Source organism: Mastomys coucha, unplaced genomic scaffold (assembly GCF_008632895.1).
Source record: "Mastomys coucha isolate ucsf_1 unplaced genomic scaffold, UCSF_Mcou_1 pScaffold1, whole genome shotgun sequence".
NCBI classification, from domain to species: domain Eukaryota; kingdom Metazoa; phylum Chordata; class Mammalia; order Rodentia; family Muridae; genus Mastomys; species Mastomys coucha.
In genome coordinates this window covers 68169041-68182005 of record NW_022196891.1, presented here as the reverse complement: position 1 = coordinate 68182005, position 12965 = coordinate 68169041, and positions in this window count along the sequence as shown.

The following is a 12965-nucleotide window of genomic DNA, read 5'->3' as shown; positions in this document are numbered from 1 at the left end:
TTTTTTTTTTTTTTTTTTTTGATTTTTCGAGACAGGGTTTCTCTGTGTTGCCCTGGCTGTCCTGGAACTCCCTTTGTAGACCAGGCTGTCCTCGAACTCAGAAATCCACCTGCCTCTGCCTCCCAAGTGCTGGGATTAAAGGCATGCACCACCACCTCCCGGCGGAACAGACCATTCTTATATTTTTGGTTGTGAGCCTAGCGTTTAACAGCTGAGCCATCTCTCCAGCCCGGGACAGACCATTCTTAAAGCCCTGATTTAAAAGGAGACCAATGGGGCTGTTCAGATGGCTCAGCGGGTAAGGGCATTGACTGCTCTTCCGAAGGTCCTGAGTTCAAATTCCCAGCAACCCCATGGTGGCTCACAAATACCCGTAATGAGATCTGATCCCCTCTTCTGGTGTGTCTGAAGACAGCCACAGTGTACTTACAAAATAATAAATAAATATTTGGGCCGGAGCGAGCAGGGACTGAGCAAACCGGAGTGAGCAGAGGTCCTAAATCAGTTTCCAACAACCACATGAAAGCTCACAACCATCTGTACAGCTATAGTGTACCCATATACATAAAACAAATAAATAAATCTTTTTTTAAAAAAAAAAAGGAGATCAAGGTGATCGTCACATAGCTAGCTTAATCCTTTCAAAGAAGAGTGGCAGCTGAGACCGAAACCCCTGCCTCGCGAAAGGTTTACCTGGTTGGTTTGTTTTGCTTTCTTTTTTTCTGTCTTGTGATAACTTTGACTTATTAATAAAATATTTTGCCTTTTGCTTGGTTTCAAGCATGCTATTTTCTACTTTGTTTACATTTACATGATATGTTACTTATTTCTAAATTTCCCAGTTTTAAACACATTAGTAAAAGGCTGTAACTTCTCTATTGATGTTTGGGCCAGAAGCATTTGACTTAAATATGCATGTCTGCCTATAATAATAATAATAATTTATACTTTTAGCTTTATTTTCTTCCCTTTTTTTTTAGGCTTTATTTTTATTTTGTTTATTTATTAATACTTATTTATTTTTGTCACCGTGACACAAACAGGGTTCATCTGAGAAGAGGGAGCTGAGTAAGTGTTTCCATCAGCCTGCCTGAAGGCATTTTTTTGCTGAGTGATTGGCTGGGAGGGCCCAGCACACTGTAGGCGGAGCCACCACTAGGCAGGTGGTCCTGGGCTGTTTAAAGAAGCAGGCTGAGCAAGGCAAGGGGAGAAAACAGTAAAAAACACTCCCCCATGGCCTCTGCTTCAGTTCCTGCCTTAAGTGCCTGCCTCAACTTCTCTTCATGTAATGAAGGGACTGTAAGCCATAAGGACCCCTTTCCATTCCAAGTTTTGTTTAGTTATGGTATTTTATCACAGCAAAGAAATCAAGACTGTGTGTGTGTGTGTGTGTGTGTGTGTGTATACACATGCTGTACCCACAGAGGCGTTCCATGAGATTGTGAGTTGCCATGTGAATGCTGGGAACTGAACTCAGGTTCTCTGAAAGAGCAGCAAGTGTTCATAACAGCTTCATAGCAGGTGTTCATCTCCAGCTCCTTCACTTTGTTCTTAACCAAAGCTTTATTAACAAGCATTAGTTGTATTTGTTTGGAGCACTCTCTGGTTCAAATGCCGGCTTTTATTACACAAGGCCAGGAAACGTGGCCTGTCTGTACGTATCTGTGCGAAGACGACAGTGCTTATATTTGAAAAGTAGACGATACTTTGCAGTACTCCCCTTCGTTTGAGTTGCATCACAAGGCAGGCAGATCACAAGACCCTTCTGACTTCCTTCTTTCCCCATCCTCTCAGTCCTGCACGCCATGTGGTACTCTCTTCAACTCCTTCAACTGTGTCTTCTGAGAACTGACTTCCATATTTCCAAGCAACGTGTTGCTATTCTTTGTATTTTTTTTTTTTTTGCAATAGTAATCTTGCCCACTTGGCTTCCGGCTGCAGAACCTGGGGGCTCTCCTTGTCTCATTGTGCCTGCTAGCTTCCCGCTTTCCCACCAGATGCTTTCACGTAGCCTGTCACAATTTGATGATCACTGTCTGTTCCAGAGACACTCGTCTGATTACATTTCCTTTCTCGAACAATCTTCTTCCCCTCCAGAGACAACCACCGCTTGTTTTTTTTTTTTTTTTTGTCATTTTCTTAGTTGAATGTGCATCTATTATTAGCTTTTCACCACTGCTGGGTAAGGAACACTGCAGAGAAACTTAACATTGTTTTTCACGTGATAAAATGCTGGAGTATCTCTTTGTTTCTTTTTCTTCAACAACAACGTTTCTCCTCAGCACTAACTTGGATGTTTCATCTCTAGGGCTGATGTTCACCTGTGTTCCTGGAACCAAAGTTTTCCTGAAGAGCTGCCAATATTCTTAACTGTTTAAGCCATCTCTCTGATTCCCCCCCACCCCCGGAAAAAAAAATGTATGTTAGAGAACATTACTGTATTTGGTTATCTTATTTCAGAATTTGTTGGCTGGGCAACAATGCCTTAGCTAGTATCTCTGTATTAGCATGGGGAGTAAGTACCTGTAAAATTGCTATGTCGAATCAGAAGTGTATCACGGGTGCTATCATTCCCTTGGCTCTGCGTCTTGGAGGGAAGAAGCCAGTGATTCTGTTTCTGGTGGCAGAAGTCCGGGGAGAAGCCTCTGCCTACTTGTTTGCAGGTTCTTATTACCACTGGGGAAAGCATCCAGAGACAAGACAAAGTAAGGACGTGGGCAAAAGCTTTAATATAGAGTGAAGATACACTATAGAGTGAAATTATACACTTGAGAGGTGTGAACGTGTTTCTCAAAGAGTATGATTGGTTGGGGCTTTGCAAACCTTGTTTTCTGTATCAGTTTTCATGGAAGGAAGGCCTTATGTGAGCTAAGGTGTGTCTAGGGTTATTGGATACTCAAGGACTACACTGGAGTTTTTCTGAGAATAGCATTTGCTCCTCACTCTTGACCATCCTGGAAGTCTACATAGATCTAGCTGGCCTGGAACCCAGAGATCCGCCTGCCTCTTCCTTCCAGATGCTGGGATTAAAGGCACACGCTCCTCTGTTCTTATTTGAGGGTTTTGGATTTCAGATGTAAAGATGGGACCATGAGATGTTTCCGGGCTTAGAGAATGGAGATGGCATTACACTGAGGTTATCACTCTGTGGCTGTCTTGAGAAGCCCTGTTGGTCTCTGCTAGTTTGGATGGTCTTATTTCTTCCCTGTTTGAGTGGTCACATGATGTGTGATGTGACACAGCCCCATGGCTGCATTAGTCTCTAGCAACTATACAGTTTGTTTGTTTTGCTTTTTTTTTTTTTTTTAACAGACTCACATTGTAGCCTGTTGCTGTAAATATTTTTTTGGGGGGGTTTCTATCCCACTTTAGATCATTTAGTTCCCAAATAAAAGACACAAAACCTTTATATTTATAATAAGCCTTAAGAGCACTAGAGTTGGGCAGATATCAGCCCTCTGTGTTATTTTTGACTACTTCCCTGTCAATAACCCTGAGCTATCATTTGGAATGTTCTATCTGGGCCACTCCTACTTCAACAGGCCAGCCCTCATGGCCATGTGCACCTGGTCCACCTACCCCGTGGCAACTTTTTTCCTCTTATTTCTCTCTCCTCTCTTCTCCTCTCCTCTCCTTTTCTTCTTCTCCTCTCCTTCCTTCTCCTCTCTTCTTCTTGTAGGCTTGTGGCTACCTCAGATCACAAACCCGGGAACTGAAGCCCCACTTACCTCTCTTCTGCCCAAGTACCCACCTCTCTCCTGCCCAACCAAGTACGGGCTGTAGGCATCTTTATTAACCAATCATGGATAATTTGAGGGGCAAGGTTTATACAACCAAAGCTGGTATACTTGAGAATCTGCTCATCCTGGAGCAACCAGATCTTGGGAAACAGAATTCAGCATTTGAATACAAGCAGCATCAGACCAACCCACTACAGTAGCCAGGCTTGCCTGCAGTTGAGAGTCACACTCTGAGCTTAGCCTGCAGAGTGCTGGGATTACAGGTGTGAGCCACATACCCCATACTTTTTCTATCATACACCTTCTAGGCTATTTTGTTTCTGCTAGGTATTTTGTTTCAACAGTTATTTTAATTAATTAACACATTGAGAAAGTCCCCCCCACCCCCGCTGGCGCTGGCGGCTGAGAACTAAAGGCTTTGTCCTATGCTGGCAATCTCAAGGAAAGCTACAAAGAAAGGAAAGATAAACCTTGGTGTTTGCTGAACAAATCTGTAGAGTCACCATGAAGAGACGGTGAAGGCTTATATTGATGTCAACTCGCTAAGATCTAGAGTCACTTAGAAGACAAGCCTCTGGGTATGCTTATGCAGGACTATCTAAATTAGATGAAAGGAGATGAGAAGGCCCACCAAGAGTGTGGGCAGGAGCATTGCAGGGACTAAAGTCCTGAACTGCATGAAAAGGGGAAAGCTAGCAAGGGGTGTTATCTTTCTCTGCTTCCTGGACTGCAGATGCAATGTGAAAAGCTGTCTCCGACTCTCTTCCCCACCACTTCTCTGCAGTGATACATTGTACCATCAACTCCAATACCAAATAAACCTTTTCCCATCACAGCAGAAGGACCAGCAAATGATACAGAGACTAAGACAAAAAGACACTTAGAGTTAAGTCCATAGCCCAAGAACTTCAAGAGGTTTCCCTCCCTCCCTCCCTTCCTACCTTCCTCCCTTCCTCCCTCCCTCCCTCCCTTCCTCTCTTCTTCCCTTCCTCCCTTTCTTCCTTTCTCCCTTCCTCCCTCCCTCCCTTCTTCCCTTCCTCCCTTCCTCCCTCCATCCCTCCCTCCCTCCCTTCCTCTCTTCTTCCCTTCCTCCCTTTCTCCCTTCCTCCCTCCCTACCTCCATCCTTCCCTCCTTCCCTCCCTCTACCCCTCCCTCTCTTCCTTCCTTCTTTCTTTTTCTTTTTCTTTTTTGAGACAGAGTCTCTCTATGTAGTCCTGGCTGTCCTAAAACTCATAGAGATCCTCCTGCCTCTGCCTTCTGGATACTAGGACTAAAAGTGTGTGCCATCACTCCCTTTAAGACCAATTTGAAGGGTTCAGAGAACGATCTGTTGCTGTTTGTTTGTTTTGTTTTGTGTTCCAAACTGTGGCACAGTTAACAAGAACATACACCAGTTGGGCAGTGCAGTGAAGGACATTTTCACTCTTGGCTACGTGAAAGAGTGGAAGAGAGCCTGGCAAACCTCAACCCGTTGAAGTACAGAGGTTCTAGATTCAAGAGGGAGAAATGAGGACCAAAGGACACGTTTACGAAAGAGAAAAACATTCATATCTTTTCTACAACTAGGTAGACATTTTCCAGGAATGGAGTGGGGTCCTACCTCTTCTCTCTCCTTTTATGGCTCCTTCCAGTGATTTCTGCACAATTGTCAACTGTCATGACTGTGGGGAGCCACAGCTGCCACCCTATATTGAACACCTGGTCTCCGGCCAGAGCAGAGTGCATTGATAATCAAGCCCTTAGTTGGAGAAGCTGAGTGCCTCCAGTTTGTGATGCAAGCTGGTATGAATTTTTCGCAGCCTATTATGCTTTACCATGTAGCTGATGCTGATTGGGACTAGGGAAAGTATTTAACCTGTGAAGGCTGGGGGTTGAGAACTACTACTGAAGAGACTAGAAATGAGAGATTAGAGAGATTAGAGAGATTAATAAGAAGAAGTAAAAATGAAGGTTCCTGAATAAAACCTGCTTGGAGAAGGGCTCATGTTGCTTCCTTATTTCCGCTGGACAGAAAGGCGGCCAACACATGACACTGGAGGGGATTTTTAATGATGTTAGAGAGGACTCAGTGGACTCTGGTAGCTGTTTAGATGCATCCAACTTGAGAGTTTGAACAGGAACTCCTGGTCTACAAGCATCTTGTCCTCAGAGATAAATGATATTTAGATCAGGATAAAAATTTGACTAGGTCATCTAGGCCTCAAACTCTTAAACTTTCCAACTTATGATCATTTTTCACTTGAGAATTTTTTTTTTGTTTTTTGTTTTTGTTTTGTTGTTGTTGTTTGTTTTTGTTTTTTGAGACAGAGTTTCTCTGTCCTGGAACTCACTCTGTAGACCAGGCTGGCCTCGAACTCAGAAATCCGCCTGCCCCTGCCTCCCAAGTGATGAGATTAAAGGCTTGTGCCACCACTGCCCGGCCCTTGAGAAAAATTTTAAAGGATCTATTTTGTTTTATTTTTAATGATGTATATATGTGTGTCTATGAGTGAATATATGTGCATGCGAGTGCAGGTGCCTGTGGAATCCAGAAGGGTAGGGTCCTCTAAAGCTGGGGTTCCAGGAGGATTGGAGCCATCTGACATGGGAGCTGGGAATGAAACTTGGATCCTCTGTAAAAGCAGAGCGAACTCTTAACCAGAGAGCCAGCTAGGCCTCCAGTTGAGAATTTTTTACACAACTTTGAGTGTGTATGTACATTAAAAAGCTATATAAATCAATCATTCACTGATAAACCATACGTCAATTTATTTTACAATTATTTGGTATACATATAATTTGGCCATTTATTAAAGAGGAAAACAAATTTTTATACTAATGAAATAAATGTGTGTGTTTTGTTTTGTTTACATAAAGACTTAAATGTTGGCAAGATTGCTCAAGATGTCAAATAGTTGTCTCACCAGTCTGATGACCTGAGTTTGACCCCTGGAACCTATGTAAATGTAGAAGGACAGAGCCAAGTCCACAGAATTGTCCTCTAATCTTACATATGTAATAAACCTCTGAAACAACAATAATGAAGATCAAGATTAGGCTCATCCAGCGTTGTACATCACAGAGCATCTTCAGTGTTTTACAAAGTTGATCAGTGCCGGTCCGTGGTGGTGCACGCCTTTAATCCCAGCACTTGGGAGGCAGAGGCAGGCGTATTTCTGAGTTCGAGGCCAGTCTACAGGGTGAGTTCCAGGACAGCCAGGGCTATACAGAGAAACCCTGCCTCTGTATGAAAAACCAAAAAAAAAAAAAAAAAAAAGATGGGAGCTGAAAAAATGTCTCAGTGATTCAGAGCATTGGCTGCTCTTTCAGAGGACTTGATTTATACTTAAAAACTACATGCGACTGTTAATCTCCCTTGTCAACTCGACTGCATTTGCAGTCACCATCTGCTTCTGAGGAAAACAAATGGCCATTGATGACCTTTACCCTGGGAAGAAGTTCGGGGGTGGGGATAGGGTAGGGGGAGAAGTTAGGCCAAACCTACAAAATCACGCCAAAGGTCATCTTTGTATTCGGATTGGTGGTGGCAAGCCAACTGGCTTTGGGGTGCTCTATGGCTCTTTGGACCATGCTGAGAAGAACGAGCCTAAACACGGGCTTGCAAACGGGACGTTCAGGAGACGAAAAGGACCTCCGGGAAACAGCAGAAGGCTGTTATTGTGAAAAGACACAAATGTGTCAACATGGTTCCGTAGGTCTATCGACATCTAGATGAATGTCTGCATTTTTTTCCCTTTTTTGAAATAAAATCCGATGGTTCTGGTGCTGGCAAAAGAAAAGGGGTAGAGCCGCGATGGTGCCGGTTTCTAAGAGGACAAATGAACTGAAACCCCAAGCTTGAGGAAACTAAATAGAAAGAAGAAGGAGGAAGCCGACTCCAGGAGCCAGTGTTTGTCTCCTTCTGCTTCCGACTGAAACACAATTTGACCGGGGATCTCACAACCCTGCTGGAACCGTCCTCCCTGTCACGATGGAGTGTATCTCATCCAGAGCTCCAGCCAAGTACATCCCTCCTTCCTTATGTTGCTTTACTCGGCTGTTTCATCACAGCCAGCAAGAAAACTAACACGCTATAAAAATAAAACCGATTTTATTGGTAGTCTGAGGGGTTAAAACTCATGAATTCAGAGAGCTGCAGGGAAAGAGAGCTGGACACTTATGTGGGCTAGCAAATACTGAGCAGGGACAGACTATGGAAGGTCTGAAGGAAGAGAAGAGAAGAATGCAACTGCCTATGCGATAAAAGCGCAGTAAGCTCTCGATAGCCAATGGCTCATCTGGCTATAACCTGAGTTCTACATGCCTGAGGTAAAAGCGCAAAGGTCACCAAAAGCAAAACTGTGGAAGTCTTGCTACGAGAAGTCTTGCTATAAGAAGTTCCTGGTTGTCTGGAAAAAATCTCCTCTGGTATTGTCTTCCTTGTAAGCTTTCCTGGGTAAAGGAAAGGGTAAAGGAAATAAAATTTAAAATGCTCTAAATGCAATTGCAAAGGGAGGAAAGAGTTAAGCAGTTAACAGCTGATAAGAAAACCAATAAAAGACAAGGCTGGAATTTTATGTAAATCCCATCCCTACAGACCACCAGCCAGCTTACATACAAACTCAGACTGTCCATCCTAACTAATCCAGAAGCAAAGCATTTTTCTCCTTGGGGGGTGTCCCTCTCTCCTGAAGCTTCCCAGCACATTTTACCTTTAGTTAGTCTTTCCTTTATTAATAATTAATACAGGTTCATTGTAGACAACTTACATCTTTGATAGCGGGGACTTTCTCAGACCCACCAGTGGTATAAATAATGACACAGAGACTTTTAATATAGTTTAAAGGGCTGGTGAGATGGCTCAGCAGGTAAGAGCACCGACTGCTCTTCCGAAGGTCGTGAATTCAAATCCCAGCAACCACACGGTGGCTCACAACCACCCATAATGAAATCTGAATCCTTCTTCTGGTGTGTCTGAAGACAGCTACAGTGTACTCATTTATAATAATAATAATAAATAAATCTTAAAATAAATATATAGTTTAAAGCTGAGGTCTTTTGCTAGGGCAATCTCCAGACTAGCTCATCTAACTTAACCTGATTATCTTGCCTAAGACCTGCCTCGTGGCTAGCTCTATACCTTTCTGTGCTGTGGTTCGGGTCTGTTCCTTTCTATATCACCTCTTGAATCTCCGGAGTTGGCTTTTTCACCCTTCCTCATTCTCTCTGCTGGGAGGTTCTGCCCTCTGTTTCCTGTTTAAGCTCTTGACTAGCAGATCTTTATTATAACCAATCGGTTCTGAGACAACCTCTGATTAGGCAAGTGAGGAAGGACAAATATTTACAAAATAGAAAACCCGGTGATGGGTCATAAAATCTACAGTACCAAAATCCTGTCAGCATATAGCTCTCTGCTGGTACAGAATTAATAATTAAAACCAAAGAGACATATCTTTGTACAATGTAAAAAGGGTTATTGCAACAATCTTTGTTCCCCAAATTTTTATTATTTAAAAAAATTCAGGCTAACAAGGTGGATGAGCCGGCACAGGCACTTGCATGCAGGCCTGACTTCTCTATTTTGTACTAAACACTTATGTGAACTTTATTCTCAGCATTGACAATGAAAGTTGAAATGCTGATCAACTTTGTATTTGTTCTTATTGAGCATGCTGTGGAAAGTTCTAGACAATGCAATACAGTTAACAACAACAAATAAAAAGCATATGGGTCAAAGAAATATAATTGTCCCTATTTTAATATGGCATGGTCTGTGTAACTTTTTTTTTTTTTTTTTTGAGGTGGGAGAGGAACCTGGGATTGAACCCAGGGCTTTATACTTGCTTAGTTTGCATTCTACCACTGAGCCACACCCCAGCTTCATGCATATAAATTTAAAAACAAAGTATTGCCAGACATTGTATTGCATGACTTTAATCCTAGCATTCAGGAAACCAGGACAGGAGGACTTCTTTGAGTCAGAGGCCAGTCTGGTCTACATAATTCCATATCAGCCAAGACTACAGTTCATACCCTGTCTCAAAAAATAAACCCTAAACAAAACAAAACAAACAACGCCTGAACCAGTATAAGTGGTAAATTCCACAAGGTTACCAAGTCAGCATATAAAACTCACTTGTATTTCTACATATTAGCAGTGAATAACTAGAACTATAATTGCTTTTGCTTGGAGAGAGTTTCACTTTGTAGCCTGGCCTAGCCTTGTGTCCACACATAAGCTCAGGATACCTAGAGCCTGCATCGGCTCCCTGAGTGCCAGGGCTGCAGGTGTGCCACCACATCCAGCTGGAGCTTTTTTGTTAATGCCAACCGTAAATGATCCTCACTTCATAATGAGAGTTTAAAGTAGTGAAATCGAGGCAGTTTCTTTTATGACCCTGCAAGGCTGGGTGGGCATCTGCCTAACTGAGCGCAGAGAACACTTAAGCTCTGAGTGGGTGAACCTTCCTCCTTTGAATTAGCAGGAGGCAGGGTCTCAGGTGTCACTTAGGTCACATCTTCTCTTCTGTCACGTGCTCCCCCTGCCCCCCAGACCCTGTGAGATTTCATCTCTATGTTTTACATCCTGTTTATTTGAAAGCTTGTCACACGACCTCACAGGCCAGTCCGGAGGCTGACAGTTCTCTCCTCCGCACTTGTCCTTTCCACGGGTGTGGGGACAAGCAGTTTAGCAGAGGTTGAGTAGGGAAGAACAAATCGGCTGGCAGCATTGGCAGGGGTCTGCTGTTTTTGCTCTTTAATACCTAAGTTGGCTTGAAGCCATTGTTGAAAATGAACAATCGGATTTTATTTCAAAAAGGGGGAAAAAAAATACAGACATTCATCGAGATGTCCATAGACCTACGGAGCCATATTGACACATTTGTGTCTTTTCACAATAAGTTCGCAAGGTGTGGTGGGTTTGTTGGCAACAATTTGCCAAGTAGTTCTTTCCTTGACAGCTGCCTACACAGATGCAAGTTATTTTATTCTAATCTTAATTACTAATAGTAATACTCAGATCACATTATCATCCTGTGAATCTATAATCTATTTATCTATCTACACATATATAATCTATATATATATAATGTATGTATCTATCATCTGTCTTTATCATCTATATCATCTATCTATCTATCTATCTATCTATCTATCTATCTATCTATCTATCATCTGTCTGCCTGTCACAGGTGGCTGCAAAGAGTTAAAGGGCTACTCAAGAGTTAAAAAAAATTCAAAGCAAGTCTGAGAGGCTGGAGCTTGGAAATGGATATGTATCTACATATCCATTTAGAGTCTCTTAATAAGGCTGTGAGTCTGCTGGAAACACTGTGCCTAGGACTGCTATAGAGTCAGATGCAAGGTCAGAGTTGAACTTCAGAAACAAGGTGTGGGACCGCAGAGGTACTAGAAGCAAAGATCGATCAGGAGCTGGCCCAGATGAAGACACAGACAGACAGAATGATGGCAGACCCAGATGGATGGGTTACAGTTCAGGCAGGCTGTGCCAATAGCAGGATTGTACTGAGCTGAAGTTCCAGGGACAGTTAGGAGTTCTCTGGTGCTCAGTCCTGCTAGGTGTCCGCCCTGTTAAGGACCTCATGAGGGAGTGATTGTACCCTTTCCTCTGTTTGATGTGCCCAACAAATTCTCGGGCCTTGATATGATTTTTATATCAAGTTCCATGCCCCTACAGTTCCAATTCATTTTGATAAATTTATAGGGTGGCAGTGGTACCTTTCACACTTTTAAGGCTTACCCATCTGTGCCTTGCTGGTGGTGCTGGAATGGTGGTATTGTGTACATGTCCCTCAAAGTACAGAGTTGCCCTACTTCTGCATTTGCTTATAAGATAGAATTTCTCAGAGTAAGGCTTCGCCTGTGAAAGCACTGTTTTACACCACATGGAGTAAAACAGGGTCTTAACAAATAGTCCTTAATAATCAAGAGTTTTCTAATATTGCTAGTGGGACTGTACAATCATCAGCCACCGTGAGGGTTAACATGTACCAACATGACCGGGCTAAAGGATGCTCAGAGAGCTGGTAAGACATTATTTCGGGCTGTGTCGCTGAGGGAATCATGGAAGAAATTAACATTTGAGTCAGTTGTTTGAGGAAAGAGGCTCTGCCCTCATCCCCTGCAGATGGCCCACACCCATTCCATTCAGGATCTGAAGAGGACCCGAGGCAGGGGAAGGGGAACCTGATTTCTCTTTTTGAGCTGGGCCATCCGTGATCAACACTCTTGCTTCTCACTTCTCCTTCAGGTTCTGTTCGAGAAACCACAGACTTCCCTGATAGCTGGGCTTTTGGACTTGAAGTATCCTGCAAGCTTTCCTGCTTCTCCTGCTTGCAGAGAGCAGGTGGGATTGGCTTGTCTTCAGAAGCACATGGGTTAGAATCTAGAATAAGTTCCTCATATGTTTATATTAGCTTTATTTTTATGGAGAGCTCTGATGAGTGCCATCTGGAAAGACGGGTGGCAGTTTTCCTAAATTTAAAAACAAAGCCAGAGGTAGCTCATGCCTGTAGAGCACTTGAGAGGCTGAGGCAGGAGGATTGTTGTGAATTCAAAGTCAGCCTGGGCTAGATATGAGTCCTAGGCCGGTGTGATCTACAGTTCAGTGTTATGAAAGATAATGGGGTGAGGGGTACCTGGCGGGCCCATGACAAGGTGTGCCCCTGAGTAACCACAGCATGTGATAGAGCTGATATAAAGGGGCTTATTGGGGAATGGAGAGGAGTGGGGACCTGGAGAAGGAGTAGAGCCAGACAGATAGGAGGACAGAAAGAGGGAGAGAGAGACTGCTGCTGGGGGGTGGGGGGGGGAGAGCTCAAGCTTGAGCATTGGGCTGGCAGACAGTCCTTTTATATGCAGCCCACACCCGGTGACAACCAATGGTCCCTGAGAGAAGCCTAGTAGAATCTCCTGTAAGCCAACAATAAGACCCTGTGCCAAACTATTAAAAGAAAAAGAGAGAGGAGCCTGGAGAGATGGCCCAGTAGTCAAGAGCACAGGCTGCTTTTCCAGAGGTCATGGATTCAGTTCCCAGCACCCGCATGGTGGCTCATAGCCATCTGTAGCTCCAGTTTCAAGGGACCTGATGCCCTCTTTCTGACACAGCCAGGTATGCAGGGAAAACACCATACACATAAAAGATTAAAAGCCAGAACTTTGGAGGCAGAGGCAGACTGGTTTCTGTGAGTTTGAGGCCAGTCAATTCTACACAGTGAATTCCA